This window comes from Megalobrama amblycephala, linkage group LG11 (genome assembly GCF_018812025.1).
Source record: "Megalobrama amblycephala isolate DHTTF-2021 linkage group LG11, ASM1881202v1, whole genome shotgun sequence".
Taxonomy (NCBI): Eukaryota; Metazoa; Chordata; class Actinopteri; order Cypriniformes; family Xenocyprididae; genus Megalobrama; species Megalobrama amblycephala.
In genome coordinates this window covers 27,749,528-27,762,983 of record NC_063054.1, presented here as the reverse complement: position 1 = coordinate 27,762,983, position 13,456 = coordinate 27,749,528, and the positions used below count along the sequence as shown (strand labels likewise).

The window sequence follows — 13,456 nt, the reverse complement described above, 5'->3', positions numbered from 1 at the left end:
AAAGACTGTTTTAATGAGTGTGTCAGTCAGTAGCGAAGACTTTTACATTGAAAAGACTGAATTGTTGTGAACACGGAACAAGGCGCAACTGACAAATGCTTTGACTAGCGATGTCAGTCACGGGAAAACCCATTAACTGTTAAAAAGACAAGATAATACATCGGACATTTAAACTGATTTTTTATTATGAGCATAGGACTGACCTGAAGGAAAATGCTAAATCTGAATGCAGGTAATACACTCGCTCAATCAATCTTTTTCTCACAACACTCTTCTACATAATACAGTAAGCTTCAATGAACAATATCAATTGAGAACAAACAGTTTACCTTGCTAAGAGTGGTTGCTAAGGGTGCTGTATAGTGATACACAGAACCGTTGGGTGAAGCGGCCATAGCTGTATTTTATCATGAATAAAACACAGCTATTGACCAATCAGAATCAAGGACAGGAATTAACCGTTTTATAATAATATATAATCACATACTGATAATAATAATAATAATAATAACAACTTTGGAGTGGACTTTGTTCTTTGTAATATCGCAGACCTTTTTCATGCTCAAACAGCAACATTACACACACAAAAAAAAGTTGAAAACAGTTTTTACATTGAAAATGTAAAAAAGCATTTAAGACTCCTTTAACACACACAAAAGAAAATGTTTCCTTGAGTATGATGTCATTAAAAAAAAAAAGAAAAAAGCCAAGCAATTTATTACCAATTAATACAATATTATGTTTGGTATGAAATATTTTGATTAGAGCACGAAAAATGAAGAAATGCCTTCATTTTCATTTTAGAAGTTCCATATTGGTGAGTATTTAAAAATGACCAATATAATTAGGCTACCACTATTCAGTTAATTATTATTAAAGTAATATTTTGATACAACATTTTTCTTCCAGATAATACTTTAATATAATTTAAAACATTTTGACAAAAGAAAACTAATTAATATGATTTGCACTATTTCTTTCAAAAACATTAAAAGATCTCACAGACCCCAAACTTTTGAACGATATTGTGTCTTTAAACATTATGAGTTTAATCATTTATCCTATATATTAATACATGTATGAATAATAAGAATGACCCACCTAAAGATTTATTTACATGTAAATATGCACTTTAATTTATCTTTATTTGTCACAGTCTTTAACCATTGGAGGGCAGTATGGATCTAAACTCTGCAGAAAGTGAACTTTAGTAAGACTAAAGGGTTATTTTCAGGAGGTATCCTATACCAGCTGTCACCAAGGAATTCTAGACTGGATCTCTCCTCAAACCCCAACCAACATATACATCAACAAGCCAAACACTTATGTGGAGACAGATTCACCATTTCCCAATAAAATTATTTCACAAAGAGAGAGAGAGAAAGAAAAAAGGTTTGTGAATATGAGTTGCTAGGGTTCAAATTCAAGCTTCAAAAATTAGTTTTTGTAAGATGAAAAAAATATTGCACAAAATAATACTAATCAATAGATGGCTTAAATAAGTAATAAAGCCGAACATGATTGATTTCACGACAAAGAGAAATTTCATTTGCACAAAAAGCTAAACTTCAAAGTCTAGGACAACTGGGAATGACAACTGGAGACCCCTAAAAACTCATTAGGGGCTCATACATACTGTAGAAATATCGCACTTCAAATTTAAACAAACCCTATTCATTTAAATCTGGATTCAGTCTTAGACGTTGCTAGAGGCAGTGAGACTGGATTACATAAATGCAATACTGTTCTGTCATGGATATTTCCCTAGCGCTTGCTGTCTGTGCCCCATCACGAGGGTGATTGCATTGCTCGGTCTGTCAGCGAGGGAACTTGAGTTCTACAGGTCTGAGCTTTTCCGTTGTGGGAGGAAAATGGGAGGTTTGACATGTTTGTAAAGAGACACATCAGCGCCTGGACTCTGTCTTTCTGTCGCTGTGTGATGGGCAGAGGTCTGACACAGGGAGGCCAAAGACAGTGAGCTTCTGTGTGCCGTACCGAGGTTCATGTACATGCAGTCTCCATTCGCTGTCAGAGCTGACTGACTGACTCTAATTGAGTACTTGAGCTTTGATATTATGAGCGGGCTAATGGGAACTGGCTCGTTTAAAGGATTACAAATACCGAAAAAATGCAAATGAAGGGATTTGTCTGCCATAAAAGTAATGCCAGATGACAAGCTGTACAAGAGATATGGACTTTTGGTTAGAAATTAGGAATGAAAGTATACATCAATCATTACTAGGAGTCATTAATCATAATAATAACTATGTATAAAGACAATGAGCAACAAACTCAGTCAGCAGGTCCTATAATATTAGTGTGATATTTCCCAGACACAGAGAACATTTAAATCCAAGCCTTATTAATCTTGCTACGATTACAATCTCTTAAAAATACAACAGAACAGCTATATAAAATGCAGAGTTTGCAATGAAGCACATCTAATTACCGAAGACAGGGTCGCTCTTGTTTCTGTGCAGGAATGTATTCGTGAACAGCTCTGTGTCTCCCTCATTTGCATTTACTGTAGACGGTTTAACGTTGCTATGGCGCCCTGTGTCAGAGACACTTGCTTTCTGAGTCCCAACTGCTGCTTCACTTCTCTCATATCTTATCAGTATCCAGCAGTTTTATGGAATACTGCACTGACAAATTGATTAATGAATGTAACGCAATATGAGTAGGTGACACAGGGTGTCCAAGGACAGAAACATACACAGCAAGTGATACACACATCTCTCATTTTCTTTTTGTGTTTTATATGTCCTGAAAAAATTTGATCAAGGTTTCCACAAAAAAATATTAAGCAGCACAACTATTTTCAACATTGATAATAATAAGAATCATTTTTATTAACAAATCAGCATATTTCAGTGATTTCTGGAGACTGGAGTAACGACTGCTGAAAATTCAGCTTTGCCATCACAGGAATAAATTACATTTAAAATATATTAAAATAGAACACAGTTATTTAAAATTGCAATAATGAAACTTTTTAGCAGTAATGTATAATTCTATACTATTATGTTTAGAACACTAAATAAAACCCCCAAATCAATCATTTTAAATGCTACAGTGATTTTAGGCAACAATACAGAGTACATTTTTTTAAATATGAACTTTAAAGGGATAGTTCACCCAAAAATGAAAATTATCCCATAATTTACTCACCCTCAAGCCATTCTAGGTGTAAATGACTTTCTTCTTTCTGTCAAAAACAATCGGAGTTATATTAAAAAATATGCCGTCTCTTCCAAGCTTTATAATGGGAGCGAATGGTAACCGAGAACATGGTAACATCCATTCATCATAAAAGTGCTTTTTTGGGCTTCAAAATCTCGGTTTCCATTTACTCCCATTATAAACCCTTTAAGTGAGTTTTAAATGATGACAAATGTAATCTAAATGTAAAACTAGGGAAAATGAGTATGCACAATTTGTGAGCAACTGCTGAGAAATAACCTTTTTCTCTGGAACAATTTGGAATATAGATACACGCACACAAAAACAAAGCATAAAATGTGTCAAACTAAATTTGACACCCTTCATTCATGTAGTGAAATATTTCAGTTATCAAATGACAAATGAGACTGAGGCAGCAAGTACCCCTTGGCAAATGTAGTCTTTAGACTCGATGGGGAAATGCCTTTAGATAATGCTATAAAAACATATTAAACAGCCTGATGTGCTATAAACATGCTGAAGGCCTGCAACATCTCTCATCTGATACAAATTAAATCCAGAACAAATTATTTTAACTACAATTTTACAGTCCAATAAAGACGTCAATTATTTTGGACCATTTCTGTGTTTATTTGAATCTTGTAATTATGATGACCGAAGCACATGGCTGATGTGTTTGTGTGAAACTCAGTCTGACAGGCTAAGCCTGAGAGGGTTGAGAGCTCAGAGACTGTGCTCTATTTAACACAGACATAAATCAAGCAGAAAATCAACAGTCACGGCCACTCCGCTGTATCTACAACTACCGTTGCATCGTCTTAAGTAATGAGTCACCTTACATCTGACTAATGAGTTCAGCAACAGTTTGTTGTGGCGTTTTCATGTATTTTCGTGCCTTCTTGCAGAGACCCAGATTCCTGAGCCAATTCCACAGGACATTCTTCTTGTTGCCATGGAGACAGAAAAGATAAATGGAAGGGAGGTGGATGGGAACCTCTCTTTTAGCTTGATTCAAGCTATTGTTTCATGAACCTAAATCTGAAAACAATTCTTTCGATTAATGATGCAAAAATACAAATTTTGAACCCAAAATGTCAAATAATCTGTCTTAAAGGGATAGTTCACTCAAAAATGAAAAGGCTGCATCATTATTTCCCTTGCTTTCTTCTGTGGAACATAAAAAAAGATATTTTGAAAAATGTACAATGAATAAACGATGAAAGTCAGTGGGATCCGATTAGGGTTATTATAGTTAACAAAACTAAACAATACATATAAAAAAAAAGGAAATAAAATGCTTGAAATGAAATAAACAAACTGAACATAAACTGGAAAAAAAAAATTAAATTAAACATTTTATTTTAGCTAGTTGCCTAGGTAACATTTTAATTTTCATTTAATTTAAATATTTTACATTTAAATAAAAACTACATAGACACATTTACACAAAAAATTACAAAACAACAAAATAACGAAAAGTTGAACTACAATTAAAATGAAAACGGAAAATATAAAAAATAAAAAATGAATTCAAAATATTAACAAAAACCTATAATAATAATATCTAGAAATTAATAACCCTGGTCCAATTTGATATTTAAAAATATCTAGAAATGAATATGAAGAATTTCATGTAATTTTCAGTGATTAACAATTTAAATTTCAGTCTTTTCTTACATAAAGTTATCATAAGTCTCGAAATACAGCACAAGCCATCACTTTTATGCTGCATATTTTGTGTTTCATGGGTTTGAAATGACATGAGGACGATTAAAAGATGACAGAATTGTCAGTTTTTGGAGAACTCTTTCAACTCCTTTTTCAGTTCCCCCTATGTAACCTCTTTTTTCCATTCACAATCTCCTCCTCGTCCTCTCTCACTGGTAAATAATTTCCAGATGCGATGGCACGGGATGGTGCTAGTGGTACGTGTACATTGGAGCCTCTGCCTGTTTGCCAGCATCGTACTGAGACGAGGGGAGAGCTTTTCCACACACTATGCCAGCCCCACTGAGCCTAACACGCAAGCACAACCACTCGCAGACAAACACGAAAGCCATACGCCAGACACGCATATGAGAAACACACACCTCAACACAGCGACACTGCCGTACAGAAAGCAGGTTCTGTATCTGAACCACTATCCCGGCCCCCTACAGTGGTGACTACATTTTTGTGAAAAAGTCAAGGTCCCTCGTATTGGCTTTAACAGTTCATTGGCAGAACGTTTATGAGGTAAAGTCACCCTGGTGGCTAACGCAGAAGGAGCTAATGGGATTAATGATGTCGAGTGTAAAGGTAACATAACATAAAGGTGTCAACAGAATGAAAATGCTCGGAGCAGCAACACTAAGCTTCAAAAAAAATTTTTTTTGGGGGGGGGGGGGGTGGTTTAGAAAGAAGTCTATTATGCTCACCAAGGCTGCATTTATTTGATCAAAAATACAGTAAAACGGTAATATTGTGAAAAATATAATTTACAAAAATTGTTTTCTATTTGAATATATTTTAATGTTATTCCTGCACTGTGAACCTGAATAAGTTGGCAAAACTCAAAAAAATTGAGGCAAAATTTTTAAGTTAATAAATTCAAAGTTTTCATGCAGCAGCATGCTTAATTCATACATTTAACTTCAAATTATTTTGTAACTTCAATGTAAATATTTTTATTAGTGTAAACTTAGCTAGCTGTAACAAGCTAATTCAGAAAATGCTAAATTGCTAATTTGCTAACATGTTAACAATAGCATGGTATAGTACTTGCTGAATGAGTACAGAGTACAATTTAACATACTTGCTCTCAAACCAAGCCACATGCACCGCTTGTCACCATGATGGTAACTCTCCAAAAACCCACATTAACAGAAACTCTTCTAAATTAGCATGACAAAACAATCACTACTAAATCTCCCACTTAACATTAATCTTGCGCAAACAATTATATAACATTTAATTTGAGCATTTACTCTCCCTCAAGTGCCATAGACAAAGCATGCTGGGAAAAAGAAATCCCAGCCCAGTTTCAGTTAAACTTAAGTTCATCTAAATTAAAATAAATAAGTTCATAAAACTCAAAACAATGAAACAGTTCAGTTTACTGAAAATATATCAGTTCTGTGAACTTGAAAGAAAAAGAAAGTACTAAATACTCATAAAAGTTGATTTGACTGAACTAATTTGTTTAATTTATGTTTGTCCAACTCAAACCAGTTCATTTTTTTGAGCATTGGCAAAGCAGAAGCCATTACTCCAGTCTTCAGTGTCACGTGATAATTCAGAAATCATTCTAACATGCTGTTTTGGTGCTCAAGAAACATTTCTTACTATTATGAACATTAAAAATAGTTGTGCTGCTTAATATTTTTGCTTAATTTGTTGAAAACATGATACTTTTTTAAAGGATTCTTTGATGAAAAAGTTCAAAAGATCAGCATTTAATTGAAATAGAATTCTTCTGTAACATTATAAAGGTATTTACTGTCACTCTTTGATCTAATAAATGCATCCTTGCATAATAAAAGTATGAACTTTTTTTTTTACTGATGGTGGTGTATAGTGTACGAAAACAACCAAAACACTGCAATAGCTCAGTCAATTTTCATCTGCATTCTTTGCAGTAACTTCTAAAGGAAATGAAGAGAGAACATCACATCCTGGTGCCATTTACACATCCAAGCCATACATTTTAACAGTGAGATTACTTTTCAGCTTGACACTGAATACCAGACCAGAGCCTTCTTGGCCAAAGATCTGATGCTCCTGTCGGAGTTCCCCGGCCCTTGCAGGGTTGTGATATTTTACCCAGGCAAACGTGGACGTCCCTGGGCATGGAGTGTGACGGATGGCTCTCGTCGCTGAGCTCGCATCCACTCCACTCCCGCTGAGCCTCTGGGCTTCAATTCAGGCTTCAGCACAACAACGGCTGCAAAATGACCAAACTACACAAGATGACTTATTCCCATCTCCCATTTTGTCTGTTAATTTGTTTACTCACATCTTTCTTCTTTTTGCTAAATTCCAATTAATGCTAAGCCTCTTTGCTGTGACTCAGGAACTACATCATACATCTCTTCAATTGCAGCACATGTTACTCTCTGATAGCAACCAATTCATTATTTCCACATCTGTTTTCGGTAATGAGAGGAAGGACAGTAATCTGAGTTTTAAAGAAAGGTTTAACTCCACAGTCAACAACATAAAGCCATCAGAGAAAACAGGGATCGCTTCATCATGCTGAGCCATTGATAATAATAAGAAATGATTCCTGAGCACCAAATCAGCATATCAGAATAATTTCTGAAGGATCATGTGACACTAAAAACTGGAGTTATGATGCTGAAAATTTAGCTTTGTCATCACAAGAATAAATTACTTTTTAAAATATATTAAAATAGAAAACAGTTATTTTAAATTGTAATAAATTTTGGTTTAATTAAATAAATGAAGCCTTGGTTAACATAAGAGTCTTCTTTTAAAAACAATAAAAAAAATCTTACAAGCTACAAACTTTTAAACAGTAGTTTATTTCCTTCCTAGATTTTAATATTTTATATTATTGATTCAAATAAAAAATTTACCATCACTGATGTCAAATCTGGCAAAACATGTTTTGATGCACCATGCGTACTAAATGTAAGCAATTAAAAACGAATTACACCGCACATTTCTACACAAAGCTGTTCTACTGAGAGCGTCTCGTCACGTCACTGTATGGATTTGCTATATCAACAAGATTTTGCCATTTCTAGCAGAATGTCAAATGAGCAATCAGCTTCTTATGTTTAACAGAAGTATCTGATCTCAAATGAGAAATCACTTAGTGAAAGAATAATCACTGATGTTTATGTACACATAAAAGTCACTGTAAAACAAATCAAGTCACTGTGATCATACTGGCTTTCCCAAATGAAGTACAACAAAAAGCGACTGAGATTGACTACTGTGTCACAAGCTGTCCAGCAAGGCATTTTCCAAGAGCAAACCGTAAACACAGCGAACGAGACCTCCTCTGCGCGAGCATTTCATGTTACAGGCTGAATTCTGTTTGGAAGAAGCAAAATAAAACACTGGTTTTCAGTCGCACTTCAAAGACTAAATCTGCCTTTAATTCAGTGTGTTTATGGTGAGACTAAATTATGGGATCAAGTTCAACCAGCTCTGAAACCCGCAGCCAATTGTCATGGACTTTTGCGTCGAATGCTATTGTCCATGTGTGACGTGCAACAGAATTTCCCCTCGAACTCTCTTTGTCTTCTGTCTATTTCTGCTTAACATGATTGGGAAAGTTGCTTCGAATTAAACAGAGCTCAGAAACAAAGAGAGCAGTCATTCTTTAAAACCAGAGCACAGGAAAAAAAAAAAAAAAAAAAAAAAAAAAAAAAATCCAACCAAGCCAACAACCAGACCTCCACAGGTCACTGCAGTCTTCCAGCATCTGTCCGTGTGGATTCACTGACTGAAAAGAGAAATTACAGGCCTTTGAAATATAGACAACACAGATTTCTGCAGTTGGAAAAAAATTCCTTTATAGCCGTTTTGAGCTTTTAACAGCAGACATTTAAACACTGCGACTAATAAAACCCATTGGGTTAGAAGTACAATTCCTCGCTTTCAAAGAGAATAAAATGAATACGGTTTATTTCATTATTTTTAATTTCTCCTATTCCTCGAATTAATTTATTAAGAATAGATTAAGTTGAACTGAAAGCAGCTACACAGTGCTTACAATTTCATTTAACTTCTAGATTTCTCGCTAATAACAAATAGCCTATAGTAAGCATTCCCATAAGACACTGACAAAAAAACATGGGTTTGTGTTTGTACCAGTTTGCTGCTGTCCATTTATATATGGGTGAATGGCAATATACAATCACAGAACTTGCTTTAGGGCACTTTAAGTTAATGTACGACTACCTACTATTTTCTTGACCACAAAGGATTTATATAAAGAACAGGCATGCTCATTGTACACGTGTAAGAGAGGTACTGAAAAATACATAATATGCACAGAATGATAGTGCCTGACATATTTCAATTTTACTTGCCATTTATCATTATATATAATTACAGAGTGACGTTTGAGCGCGCTACTGTCAAACACTGCGTACTCAAATGAACAACAGACCATCTGAATCTTTCATGGCTTCCCTTTTTCAATTTTTTATAAGAATCAGTGGTTAACACATTCAGCCAAGTTTCTGGCTTTTGCCACAAAAGCATGAGGCTTTTTTCAACCTTGGTTGTGCGATGTAATAATGTATACTTGCTATGATAGTACGGAGAGAATCTCTCTTTTACTAGGGCTGGGACAATATATTGATGCGTCGCGATTTGTGGATCGATTCTGAAATTTTCCAAATGCATCGTAAATCGATTCTAAGCTTAGTTTTTAACAGCAGATGGCGCTCTAGGCTAGTTTTTAACTGCACACTCAAATGCTCATGAAGAAGAGCGCTCGTGCGTTCAGCCGAGTCTGAGAATGTATTTGCACCTCAGAATGCTTTTATGATGATGCAAGATTAATGTAAACAGCCCACTGCAAACACTCTTGTAATTCACTTCAATCTTTTCAAACTTTATGAATGATTATTTTAAGTGGTATGTGTAAGAAATTGGAAGGAAGCAGAGTACGGCTGTTTCTAAAGCACACAATGCCATCTGCTATAACAACCTGAGCTCAGAAAAGATTTGAGAGAAAATCATGATGCATTCGGAAAATATCAGAATCGATCCAGAATCATTTCTCTATTCGCGATGCATCAATATATTGTCCCAGCCCTAGTTTTTACGTATCTAAAATTTCATGGTCGGTAGCCTATACCCCAAAATTGTGCCGTGCAAATTTAAATAGATGTAACGTTAACTGAGATGCTTGTGATTATTTAAGCTTCAGGAAATAAGTTCTAAAAAATAAAACATGATATTAGACAGTGTACATATCTAATTGGACTGGGATTTAATTTTTTTCCCCCTTTTTTTCGGAAATAAAAATATCTTAATCTGATTTATTCTGTCCAAGATGTATGATTTATTTAGGAGATGTGGAAAAATATTCTGAAATCCAATTAGAGTAAGTCAACCTCCGGCATTTCCTGACCAGCTAAATGTTTGATTATGGCCTTAAAAAAAAAAAAAAAAAAAAAAAAAAAAAAAAAAAAAAAAAAATCAACAAGAATAACAAAAACACACTGGCGCAGGAGAACCGTACAGACTCAATTCAGCTCCATGACTCTGAGTCTTGCTCTTCTTAATTTTACCTTTCTGACAAATTAAATAAACGTTCAGCTGGTTCCTATTAGTGGCGCATTACCGATAATTGGAGTGGTATTTACAAACACTGCTATTCCATCCTCCCAGGCCTATAGTGGCCCACCGTTTCTACAGAACCAGCCAGAACACATAACGGCACTGTGCTTCCACCGCACAGTATCATCCCCTGAGCTCTGAGTGCTTTAACAAGGGTTTGATGGTTCAATTCTTGTATTTCATAGGCAGTTAGAATATTTTCACAGGGGGTATGAGGCACTCGAGTTAGCTCATTAAAGCAGACGTTAGGTATATTTTCAAAATCGGATTACGGCCTCGCCTGAGAACATGCAGGCCTGTGCGTTTGATGTCAAAACTGGACTGAGATCTCAAAATATGATCTCACGGCCTTTAAGTTTCCCCCAGGAAAGAGTGCCCCCGATGAAATTAGTATTATTACCATTCCAAACTACCACGCCAGAGCGCAAGCACGGCGCAGACAGAGAAACTAAAGAACATTTGAGTACTGGCAAGATGTCAGAAAATGTAACTGCATAAACTGCAAAACCTGAGTGGGCCAAGGAAACAGAAGATGGAACGAAGGGGAAAACCACCAAACACTGGAACAAAACAGAGCTGTTTGAAGAACCCAACAGCAAAACATCTGGAGAAGAAACGGATTAAACATTAAAATAAAAAATTTAAAAACAAAAACAAAAACAAAAAAAAAACAGTCCAATTCTGCTCCATCCAAATCAACAATGAGACCTCTAAATGTGAAGCTGGATGTGGGGCTCTATATATATATCAACATTAATTAAATAAAAATATTTTTATATTTCTAAGATCTATTTTAAAATAACTGGCTCAATAAAAATGATGCATTACACATTTTCTGAACAAAACAATCTTCAAAAAAAAAAAAAAAAAAAAAAAATCCCTGAGAATTAATACATGAAATAGACTGTCCACTAGAGCTGCCTGATTCAAGACATTTTTGTTTAAAATAGGGATCACAAATCTCCCACAATTCTGAATAGACAACTAAACAAAATAACACTTAGGTTCTGACAATATGCTACAGTCTATTTAAAGATTAAAATATCATTTTAAATGAATGATTCAATGACTCACTCATAATGACTACACTTGTTTCAATTTGAAATGAATCAGTATTTTTGAATGAATCTCTTAAATGATTCAATGATAAATACATTTTATTAACAGTCACTTGACGCCAGCTACTGGTGTAACGATGCAATTGATACAATCTTTATTTGAAGCAAGTTACTTTCAAAAGGCGATTAGCTGTATTTTGCTCACTACCAAAGACATCAGTGTTTACATCTGGACTATAAACTTTTCCCAGTACTTCTGTGATAATTTGAATTACTGTAACATAGAAATAATGATACTGTGGTTGAGACGGTTTCATAACTGTACCTGACAATTGCTCTCTCTGGGTCAAAGGCATTGCTAACGCACATCTGAATGTTCGCTGTGATCGTACTTGATTTAATAGACATAGTTGAATCGCTGTCATTTAGGAATAAGATCACGTGAGAGTTTTAATCGAGATTGCGATCTTTTAACGCTCTATTGTCCACACAATCAAATTTAAAACAAACGCATAAATGCTTTTCTTTGCTTCAAAGCCCTTTTACTATTGTAGAAGAGAGAGTCAGTGGGTCAGAGCACAGAGTTGTGTGTCACAGCCCTGGCCTAAAGCACTCGCTCCTATTTACACAGTGACTCACTACAATGATATATGAGTAGTGCTGGCATACACAAAAGACAGGTTACATTTAATTAAGAACAGTTTGCTTCATGATTTAAAAGCCTTTTTGAATAGGGAAAAAAGACTCGGCCGATCTTTCTGTCATTCAGGAATCTGACCGCAACTCATTTATCATCTGAGGTCTCATTAAATCTGTAAATTTGAATGTTTCTTCATTTTTTAATCCAGCTCTGCCATGCAATTTGGCCAGCGACTGTCAAGATTTACAGAGTATAGTATGGTTTGCTGGTTCTTTGACCTCAGTTAATGTCTTTGCTTTATTGTACAATAATTGCGGCATTAGGTCTGCCACTAAGTGCTGAAGCAATTCATAAAAATATGGCTTTTGCCCCTCCCTGCATATTTTGTTTGTAATTGGTCCCATATGGCCTCAAGGAATAATAAAAATACTGAAATGGAGACAGGGATGGCTTACGACTTCAAAATGACTCGCGCACACACTCGTATACCTATAAAGGCACATACACTACAAAGTAATTGAGGGGACTTGTTATCACAACTTAAATAAATGCATGGTTGCAAGTTAAAAATTCTAATTTATTGTTTTAATTAAACCTTTTAAGTTGCAAACATTATTTTGTAGTGTTTTGTTGACATAATAATGTTGATCATTACATCAGCTTAATATCTTCTGTAATTTAAAATCTGCTTTAATTGGCTCTTTTTTTTTAAATTAGGTTGTAGTAACTTAATTAAACTGTCTTGATCACTTCAGAAATTAGGCAGTGAATTTCTAGTTCCCAACACGCTTTGCACAGGACTAGACAGTGGCGTGTACGGGTGTGTGTGTGTGTGTGTGTGTGTGTGTGTGTGTGTGTGGTGGTGGTGGTGGTGGTGGTGGTGGAGGGGTGGGGGGTTCTTGAGCCCTACCCCTTTGATCGTGAATGTGAAAGTGCAAAATGTAGCTTGTTGGTTGAACGTAAATTCCCTCAAAGTTGTCATAACTCAAAAAAAAAAAAAAAAAAAATTTGATGCAAACTGTTGCATTCATTTTTGTTGTTGTTAAGCCAACAAATTATTTTTTTAGAGTGTAGATACTGTGACACACACTTCCTCTAAAAAATACACTCACAATACTCAATCTGTAAACATTGCGCATAGAGCTTGAAATAGCAATGATTTCACAGCAGACGGTTTGAAATCTGAAGCCAGAACAAGGCTGCTTCAAACATACAGTGGGATCCAAAAAAAATCTAGTGAAATCTTTTATGTATTTTTTTTTATTTAATA

The 13,456-nt window shown here is 35.1% G+C and overlaps 1 protein-coding gene across 3 annotated transcripts in view; it reads right to left on the bottom strand.

The window, feature by feature from the left end:
- LOC125278215 (phosphodiesterase 4D interacting protein) overlaps positions 1–13,456 on the bottom strand; it is a 75,820-nt gene that overhangs the window by 45,666 nt on the left and 16,698 nt on the right. The window lies entirely within an intron of this gene.